Consider the following 9950-nt stretch of genomic DNA (forward strand, 5'->3'; position numbering starts at 1 on the left):
AAACAGAACAGAGAATTATTTTAAGGATGTGGCTCTCCCAATTGTGAAGGTTTGGCAAGTCCACAAAGTCTGATAGGGGAGTCTAAGGAGGGAGTTGCGGTTGGAATTCAAAGGCAGTCTGCTTTAGAACCAGGACTAGAACCAGGACAAGCAGACTCTCTTGCCTTTTGTTCTATTCAGACCTTCAACTGATTGGATGGGACCCAACCACATTATACAGAGCAATCTGCTTCACTCAGTATCCACTATTTATTTTTAATCCCATCTAAAAACATCTCCACAGAAACATCCAAAATAATGTTTGACTAAATATTTGGGTGCCATTGCTCAGCCAAGTTGGCACATAAAATTAGCCATCGTAGATGTGCTGGACTTGATTGATTGATTCATTCAGAAAATATTTATTGAGCACCATCTGTGTCCTAGGTATTATTCAGAATGCTGGGAATCAACTGGAATGAATGAACCCAAGTCTTTGCCTTTATGGGGCTCACATGCTATTGGGGAAGAGATTTAGGTAGTGATGTGCTGTGAAGAAAAATTAAGCAGAGCCTGATAAAGATGCCGTTCTAGGTAGAAAAGTAAAGGAAGGCATCTTTGAGGAGACATCATCTGAGACATCCAAATGAAAAGAGAGTGAACCATTTGAATATTTAGAAAAAGAGTTTTCAGTCTGTTTAAAAAATAAGGAGGTGGGTCACCTGGGTGGCTCAGTCAGTTAAGCGGCCGACTTCAGCTCAGGTCATGATCTTGCGGTCTGTGAGTTCGAGCCCTGCGTCGGGCTCTGTGCTGACAGCTCAGTGCCTGGAGCCTGTTTCAGATTCTGTGTCTCCCTCTCTCTCTGACCTCCCCCCCCCCCCCTTTCATGCTCTGTCTCTCTCTGTCTCAAAAATAAATAAATGTTAAAAAAAAAATAAAAAATAAAAAGTAAGGAGGCACGAAAGCCCTGAGGTAGGAATGTGTTGGGTATGTTCAAGGAACAGTAAGGAGGCCAGTGGTAGAAGAATGAGGAGGTGAATGAGGCAGTGAGTAGTAGGAAATAAATCAGGGCCTTGTGGGAGGCTTAAGAGCTTTTTTTCTAAAAGATTCAGGAAAGGGTCCAAAGAAAGATTGGGACCTGGACTCCAGGGAAGTCCTCTCTGGTGGATATTCAGTTCTCCCTCATTCTCTAATTCTCTTCTTTCCACTTCTCCCAATGTTGTCTTCACAGATCTCTTTAATCTTCAGCATCTTTCAGTTCCTCAGAATATACCTTCCTCCTCGGAATTAATGGAGTCCCAGCTCCATCGAGTCATGTTGTGTAAATTCTGCTACCTCGGCCTCAGCTGCATGTGAACACAGAATCAATCTGTTGTAGCTCCTACTGATTCTGCAGAGTTGGGGAAGATGAACTTTAGTCTCATGGTAGGAAGGGGGTAGGAAGGGCTGGGGGTAAACTGGGAGTAAACTTCTGGTTTGTTCTCTCCATTAGCAGGGCTGTGTTCAGGCTTTGTCTTTACCTAGACAAACACATCTCACCTCTAGGATGTAGTTTGTTTTTGTTTGTATGTTTCTGTCTAGTCCCAGGGTTGGCAAACGATGGCCAATGGACCAAGTCCCGCAGGCCTGTTTTTGTAAAGTTTTATTGGAACAGAGCCATACTCAATTGTATAAGTATTGTCTATGGTGCTTTTGCAGTACAGAGCTGAGTAGCTGCAGCAGGGGCTGTATGGCCTGCAGAGCCTAAAATATTTACTATCTGGCCCTTTACAAAAAATGTTTGCCCACCCCTGGTATATAGTCTATGAAAGAAATGTATATGTCTTCTAACAACATGATTTTAAGTCTACTTCTTGCAAAATAAGAGTCCTGGCCTTATTATGCTAAAGAAATATTCTCTGCTTGATGTGGTCCCTTTATTATGGAGGGTCCCGCATAAACTGACAAGGCCTTTGGCTGAGCTGTCTGGTTAACCTGGCATGGTAGTAACCTGGTTTCTCTCGGGGGCTTAAGTTCAGTCTGCCACACCTGTAGTCTTCAGTTAATTTGTTGGTATGTGATTTCATGGCTGTTAACAGAAATGTATGTGGTCAAAACAATGTGGAATATTTATCCAAACTAGCAGTGGGAAAAGTGTTAACACGTGTTCACAGACAGATGAGTATTTTGAGAGATGCTCAAAGAGAAATGAAACATGGTTGCTATCAGTAGTTGCACTTGGATGTACATTCTACAACTAGATCCATATTTTAAAAATATTTTAATATTAATACTAATGGATATGACCTGTGTGTTAGGGAAAGAACACTGGAACCTTAGAGTTGAATGCAACTTGAGGGAACATACTTCCTTATTCTTGACATACCAAGTTTAAGAATTTCTCTTATGGTGGTGACCATCAGATACAGCATATGACACGACAGTAAGCATATGTTGTTTCCCCATTGCTTTTCCCTTTGGAGAGTTGCCCCTTTTTCATTTCATGTGATCTTGTTAAGCATGTGATGGGACTGACTCATAAGTGTTCCCTGTTCTTTTGGTCACAGTTATTGGTCCAGGGAAGACAAGTAACACAAACTGGAGCATCCTTTCTTGTTTTGTGTGCTTTGGTTGCTGGTGCTCTTCTTTTCTTTCTTTCTTTTTTAATGTTTATTTATTTTTGAGAGAGAGTGCGGGTGCGGGAGGGGCATTCAGAGAGGAGAAGAGACGATTTATATCCAAGTTAGTTAGCATATAGTGCAACAATGATTTCAGGGGCAGATTCCTTAATGCCTCTTACCCATTTAGCCCATCCCCCCTCCCACAAACCCTCCAGTAACCCTCTGTTTGTTCCCATATTTAAGAGATGTTTTGTCCCCCTCCCTGTTTTTATATTATTTTTGCTTCCTTTCCCTTGTGTTCATCTGTTCTGTGTCTTAAAGTCCTTGTATAAGTGAAGTCATAAGATATTTGTCTTGCTCTGACACTAATTTTGCTTAGCATAATACCCTCTAGTTCCATCCACATAGTTGCAAATGGCAATATTTCATTCTTTTTGATTGCTGAGTAATACTCCATTGTATATATATACAATATCTTCTCTATCCATTCATCCATCGATGGACATTTGGGCTCTTTCCATACTTTGGCTATTGCAGATAGTGCTGCTATAAACATGGGGGTCCATGTGTCCCTTCGAAACAGCACACCTGTGTCCCTTGGATAAATGCCTAGTAGTGCAATTGCTGGGTCGTCGGGTAGTTCTAGTTTTAGTTTTTTGAGGAACCTCCATACTGTTTTCCAGAGTGGCTGCATCAGTTTGCATTCCCACCAGCAGTGCAAAAGAGATCCTCTTTCTCTGCATCCTCGCCAACATCTGTTGTTGCCTGAGTTGTTAACGTGAGCCATTCTGACATGTGTGAAGTTGTATCTCATTGTGCTTTTGATTTGTATTTCCCTGATGATGAGCGATATTGAGCATTTTTTTCATGTGTCGTTTGGCCATCTGGATGGTAAAGACAATTTATGTACCCAATCCACTGTTGATAGACATTGGGTAGTTTCCAGGGCTGGACTGTTAAAAAAATGCTGCTATAAACATTCTTGTCCATGTCTTTTGGTAAACATATGTATACATTGTTGGGCATATACTAGGAGTGGAAGTGCACTTGTTCATTCCTAGTCTATTGCCAAACAGTTTTCCAAAGAGGTTATACCTATTCCCACTCCTGTTGATGCTGTGTCAGAATTCTAGCTCAATATCTTTGCCAGCATTTGGTATTGTCTGTCTTTTTCATTTTAGCCACTGTGTGAGTAATTTTATTTTAAAGCAGCATCTAATTTCAAATTGTTGAAAGGCTAACACTAATCAGTTGGATAACAGAATCAGTAGATGCTGTTCTTTAAGAGGTAGCAAAAGTTCATAATTTTTAGGACTTTTAAGAAATTTTTTTCTGTATTATATGTTAATTACTATGTACATGTATTTTTGTGTATTATTTTAGAAATGTATGTATCATTGCAACATATATATTTTGAGGGTTTATGCCTGCTTTAGATCGTGGAGCTACTGATATGAACTGAGTGGCTCCAAATTAAGAAGGTTCTCAAATTGAGATAACATCGATGAGCACCTCACACTATGTTGGAAGAAATAATAATTAAGTTCCCAAGGCATCGCCAGCTTGGGGCTAAAATGAAAGTCCCAGGAATCATCTTTTATGAAATAATATTCCTCTGGTTCTTCCTTTATCCACTATATGAAACTGCAGCCTCTCTGTATTCCTCATGGTAGTTCAGTGAGTCCTCATGGATGGCCTTCCATATGGTCTGGGATACAAGAGCAAGGCACAGCCTTTGGCTGCCCTGCTCTCGCTCGCTGGGGTAATGTGTCTGGTCACTGCCCAAGCCTGGAGCAGCAGCCATGCTGACATCCACCAAAGGTGCTGTGACTATCCACTGCCGTCCCACCCATTTGTAGTGCCAATTGTACCTTCTCTGTCACTGATGAAATTCCTGGCACGGGATTTCGCTAACCCATGCACCTTCATGCCCTATGGAAATTTTAATGAAACAGCTCTTTTTAACTTCACTGGCTTTTTAAAGCTCTGGTCACAGGACGTTGGGTGTGGCCAACACTGGGCACAACTGGGAATCATCCCTCCCCTCTGGCCCTGTCTTGATGTCATGGAGCCTAACTTGTGTGCTTTGATCTTCTCTTCTGTTCGGATGAGTTACTTCCAGGAGTTCTCTGGCCTCTCCTGTAAACAGTCCTGGCAAGATTATGTCACCCTCTGCCAGCTGTGCCCAGGCATGTCTGAGTCCTGAGTGCTTGGTCTCAAGCTGGGGTGACTGCACGTCTGGGTCGGCCTGGGTTAGTCCTGGTTTATGACTATTGCACTGGCATAGTTATTAACAGCTCTCTCTTTTACTTTCAAAAGTTTCTGCGTTTGGGTGTAAGTTAGTCACCCTCTCTAAACATCTTTAGGGAAGTCTTTCAGAGGTAAAGCAGAATCAACAGTACCTTTTAGAGCAGTCATGAAATAGAATATGTAGAAGAGGATTTTGAACCCTGAAGGCTGGTGTTGACGGTGCACTGACCTGCCTCCTGTCTTGCCCCTGTTCTTCCTGTTGGGCCTCCAGCTGGCAGCCGCTTGGCTCCACCTACAGGCTCCTCTCTGTTCTGATCCCAGACGGCTTCTTTCACGGAGCTGGAGTGGAGTGCTTGAAACTCAGTTGGAGGTTAATACTTGGAGTAGTGGGCCCACCTAGCACGCCCTTGTGCCCAGATTTCCTAATCTGGCTTCTGCTGTGTTCCCAAGAGTTCCTCCTTTTTTTGTACTTTAGTTCTGAATGGGGCCCTAATGATCTCTTGCCATTTACCCCATCCTGTGGCATGCCCTGGAACTGGACTCTGGCTCCTGACCCTCAGTCATATGGTTCTGCGGTCCACTGCCAGGTTTTCCCACACAGCCTGTCCTACTCTGTGCCAGCCCTGATCCCTCAGTCAGTGCACTCTGCTCTCTGGAAGTTTTGTAACCTCTTATCACACTTGCATGCTAGGTTCCCACCAGGAAGGCAAGGTGCTCTAGAAGAAAGGGCAAGGCTGCTGAAGTCCAAAGACCTGGATGCAAGTCTTAGTTCTGTCATTAGCTGTGTGACCTTGGCAAACTGATTACCCAGTCACCTAACCTGATTTACCATCTCCTCATGTGTAGCATATGAAATGAAATTGCTACTTGAAAAGTGTACCTCTGGGCTCAGAGAATTTCCCAGAGAATTTGTTTTTTTGTATAAATCAGTTATGAGGTTGGGTCAATGTTTGGAAAAATCAGATTTCTGAACTTGAGGAATCAAGGCTTTACATAAAAAGAAGCTGGGGAAGAGAACCTGGTACAGCCAACTTGATATTCCATCTTCACATTAGGAGAAAGGTTAGCCAGCTGAGCTATTCACCTATCCCAAAATTGCTTCGAATCCAGAAAGGCCTTGAATGAGATGGCTTCTCACAGGCTAGTGCAACTAGAACCTTTTCCCCCATCTCATGTCATTGGTTTTGGAGAAACTACTTTGTGAAATTTGTCAGGAATGGAGAAGAGTCTGAGACTCTCAAATCTCTGCCTTTCAGTCACACTTAGGTTCATTTTCAATGCAATCTAAAATAAGGAGAAAGCATTCTTTTCATCCCTTTATGCTGAAGTGAATTCGGAATGAGTTGGAAACATGTATGTTATAAGCATCCATATTAATGACCTAAAATATAAAAGAGAGATTGGCAAGGCCAACCAGATAATAGTTCTGTTCTTCCTGGAATGGGAGATGGCAGTGGAGAAAAGTAGTTTCAGTAAACATCTCTGTCCTGTGCAGAAATCCCCAGTGTAGGACTGAGATCTGATTAAATGAGTCAGGCTTACATTTATTACGGTATATTACAAACATTTTTCAGCATTCAGAAGTGACTGGTGTCTCCGTGGATTTGGCCAGTTCCTGGCAATTATGCACTTGGCTGCTAGTATAAAGCAGCATGCCAAATGCCTGGAATGATGATCCATGTCTGAGCGGCTTTCAGTCTGGGAAGGATGTTGTTCAAACACCACGTTCCTTCCCAAGGTGGCCAAATCCTGGTTAAGTTCTGTCCTTTAAATCTATTTATCCTGAAACTTGACCAGAAAGGATATGGCCACATCCCTCGCCCCTTTCAGCTTCCGCAGCAAACACCTGGGGGAGCCTGCATGAGCTTTACAGCGTCTGTCTGCTGCTTATCCAGAAGTAGTTTCATGCCTCGTGCCTGAATCAGAAAATCACATTCAGAACATAATGTGTCAGATGGGTTATTAGAAAACACTAATTCTTTCAGAGACTGTTAAATCTGGAGGCCTGGCCGAATTCCAAACTAAGTAATGGCAATTCTTTTTTGAAACGTCCTTCCGGTTTTATTTGAATGAGTATTAACCCACCTGTCCTCAACCGTACCCGATTAACAGTTGTTCTTTGTGCTTCAGCCCTTTAGTAGAAAGAGAGGCTGTTGCTTGGCATTTCTGTATAGTAGTGGAAATTGGTGGAAGAAACCAAACGCTTTTCAGGGATGTGAGCAAGGACTATCCTGGCATGTATGGAGAGGACTGGGATATGTGTTCTACGAGTCAGGAATTTTTGTCTTTTTTGTTAATGACTGTCAATGCTTTCTTGATCCGCACCTGGCTCATAGTAGCCACTCAGTAAATATTTGTTGAGAGAATAATGAGTGAATAGATAATTATAAACCCAACCTCTTAATTGCACAATAAATATCATCTTTTGTTTGGGCCTCCTTCTCTCTATTCCTTCCCCACAGACCAGACCCCACAGATCCCCACTGCCACAGATCAGACCTTATCAGTTCTCACCTGGACTATTGGAAGGGTTTCCCACCTGCCTGCTTCCTTCTGCTCCTATATTTCTTCAGGGCATTTTCCACATAAATCTTTTGATGATGTCAGAAGGATCATTTTAAGAGGCAAATCTGATCATGTCACTTCCCTTTTGAATACCATTTACTAGTTCTCCACTAGTAAATGAGGATGAAGTTCAAACCTTGAGCATCACATAAAATATTGTTTGTTAATTGCTCCCCCACCCCCCACATAAACTATGCATGTTAGCTTTCTGGTTGGGGGGCTCAGATTCAAACGCCTACAGTGGAGGGAACGGTGGGGACCAGATGGGGGTGTTGTGAATTGGAGAGTTTATGACCCCATCTAAACGGGACATTCTGTGGCTCCAGCCTGTTGTTGCTTGGTGGGAATTTGGGCCCAGTACAGCCAAATTAAAGATTTTTTTTTTCCATAAGAAGCTGGATTTTTATGTTACGCTTTCTATTTATTAAATGTTGGAAACTAATTTTAAAAATTAAAAAACATGCGGTAGTTCATTATGAAAGTGAAGAAGGAAAACACATGATCTGTGGACTAAATGAAACACATCTGTGCAAGATTGTGCAAGATTGATGCCTGTGTCTAGAACTCCCCCTGAATTCTGCATCGTAGCCACATGGAACTGCTTCCAGTGCCCTAAGCATGTGGCGTGCCTCCTCACCTTTGTTTTTGCTGGCTTGCTCTGTTTGGAATGCCTTCCTTCCTTCTCACACTCCTCCCACCCCACCCACCCTTCTCCCACATAAATGCTAAGGAATTTGGAGTTTATCCTAATTTGTCAAGTCCCTCCTCCTGAGTCCCTTCTCTCTGAAGCATTTCTTGACATTCCTTCACTCCACTTTATGGAGAACCAAGTCATTTTCCTTTGTCCTCCAACAGTTTCTGTGGAACTTCTTTTGTTTCTGTTCTTTGTTTCCATAATGCGGTCTCTAGACTATAAGTTGCAAGGGGACAGTTTCCATGACAAGTTTATCCACATATCCATAAGGCTTAGCACTGTGGTTAGCACATAGTAGGCACTTAATAAATATCTGTTGAATGAATAAACTAGATGTGCACTTTCTAAAACTGACACTCACTTTAGTTTTTATCAAGAAATGCCAAAATGTTAGGGGTGCCTGGTGGCTCAGTCGGTTAAGCGTCCAACTCTTGATCTCTGCTCAGGTCATGATCTCACGGTTTGTGAGTTTTGAGCCCTGCTCTGTGCTGATGGTGCAGAGCCCGCTTGGGAGTCTGTCTCTCCTACTCTCTGCCCTTCCTCTGCTTGTGCATACACGTGCACGCTCTCTCTCTCTCTCTCAAAATAAATAAATAGACTTTAAGAAATAATAATAATAAAAAAGAAACACCAAAAATGTCATTTTATAGTTGAAAACCTAATATCATTCCAAAATCTTCATAACTGATACTATGATATTGGTGCCTCTTTGGGAAGCCAGTGCCAAAGATGGCCACCCGTGAACATGCCTCCCAGTATTCATGCCCTTGTGTAGTTCCCTCCCCTTGTATCTGGGCTGGCTCTGTGACTTGCTTTTTGACCAATAGAGTAAGGTGGAAGAGACCCTGTATGACTTCCAAGGCTGGGTCAGAAGAGGTCTTACTGCTTCCATCTGAGTTTTTTAGAATGCTTGCTATTTTTCAGTCTCTCTGGTAACCCAGCTGCTCTGCTGTGTGGAGAGGCATGAAGAGGACACATGTAGGCCAGATATAGACTCCTTTGAAGCCTCAAGCCAATAGCTGGCATCCACTGCCAGCATGGAAGTGGGGCATATTGGTCATCTAGCCCAACTGAGCCTTCATATTGAAGCCATAGCCAACTTTGCACTGTTAACTACCTGATGCCCCTCTGCAAGTGAGATCTGCCTAGCTGAGCCCATTCAACCCACAAAACTATGTGATAATGATAAAATTACATTTGAAGCCAATTAAGTTTTGGAGTGATTTGTTAATACAGGGATGGATAGCCAGAACACCTTAGAAGCAAATAAAATGTGCTTGAAATTACTATGTCAAGAATAGTTTAGGGGCGCCTGGGTGGCTCAGTCGGTTAAGCGTCCGATTTCAGCTCAGGTCATGATCTCACGGTCCGTGAGTTCGAGTGCCGCATCGGGCTCTGTGCTGACAGCTTGGAGCCTGGAGCCTGCAGCCTGCTTCAGATTCTGTGTCTCCCTCTCTCTCTGACCCTCCCCCGTTCATGCTCTGTCTTTCTCTGTCTCAAAAATAAATAAACGTTAAAAAAAATTAAAAAAAAAAAAGAATAGTTTAACCCGTTGTGTTACAATTGACCTTGGAGTTCTGTGCTACATTATTTCACAAATAACCTACTTGACTTCATGCTTCAGTGAGGTTTTTAAAAAAAATTTTTTTTCTGAAGTTTATGTATTTCAAGAGAGATAGAGTCAGGGTAGGGGCAGAGAGAGAGGGGAGAGAGAATCCCAAGCAGGCTCTGCACTGTCAGCACAGAGCCCAATCCAGGGCTTGAATTCATGAACTGTGAGATCATGATCTGAGCTGAGGTCAAGAGTCGGACGCTAAACCGACTGATCCACCCAGGTGCCCCTTGGTAAGAGCTTTTAAATG

This window comes from Lynx rufus, unplaced genomic scaffold (assembly GCF_022079265.1).
Source record: "Lynx rufus isolate CCGP_SWC_20201006 ecotype Redwood Valley unplaced genomic scaffold, mLynRuf1.p SCAF_17, whole genome shotgun sequence".
NCBI classification, from domain to species: domain Eukaryota; kingdom Metazoa; phylum Chordata; class Mammalia; order Carnivora; family Felidae; genus Lynx; species Lynx rufus.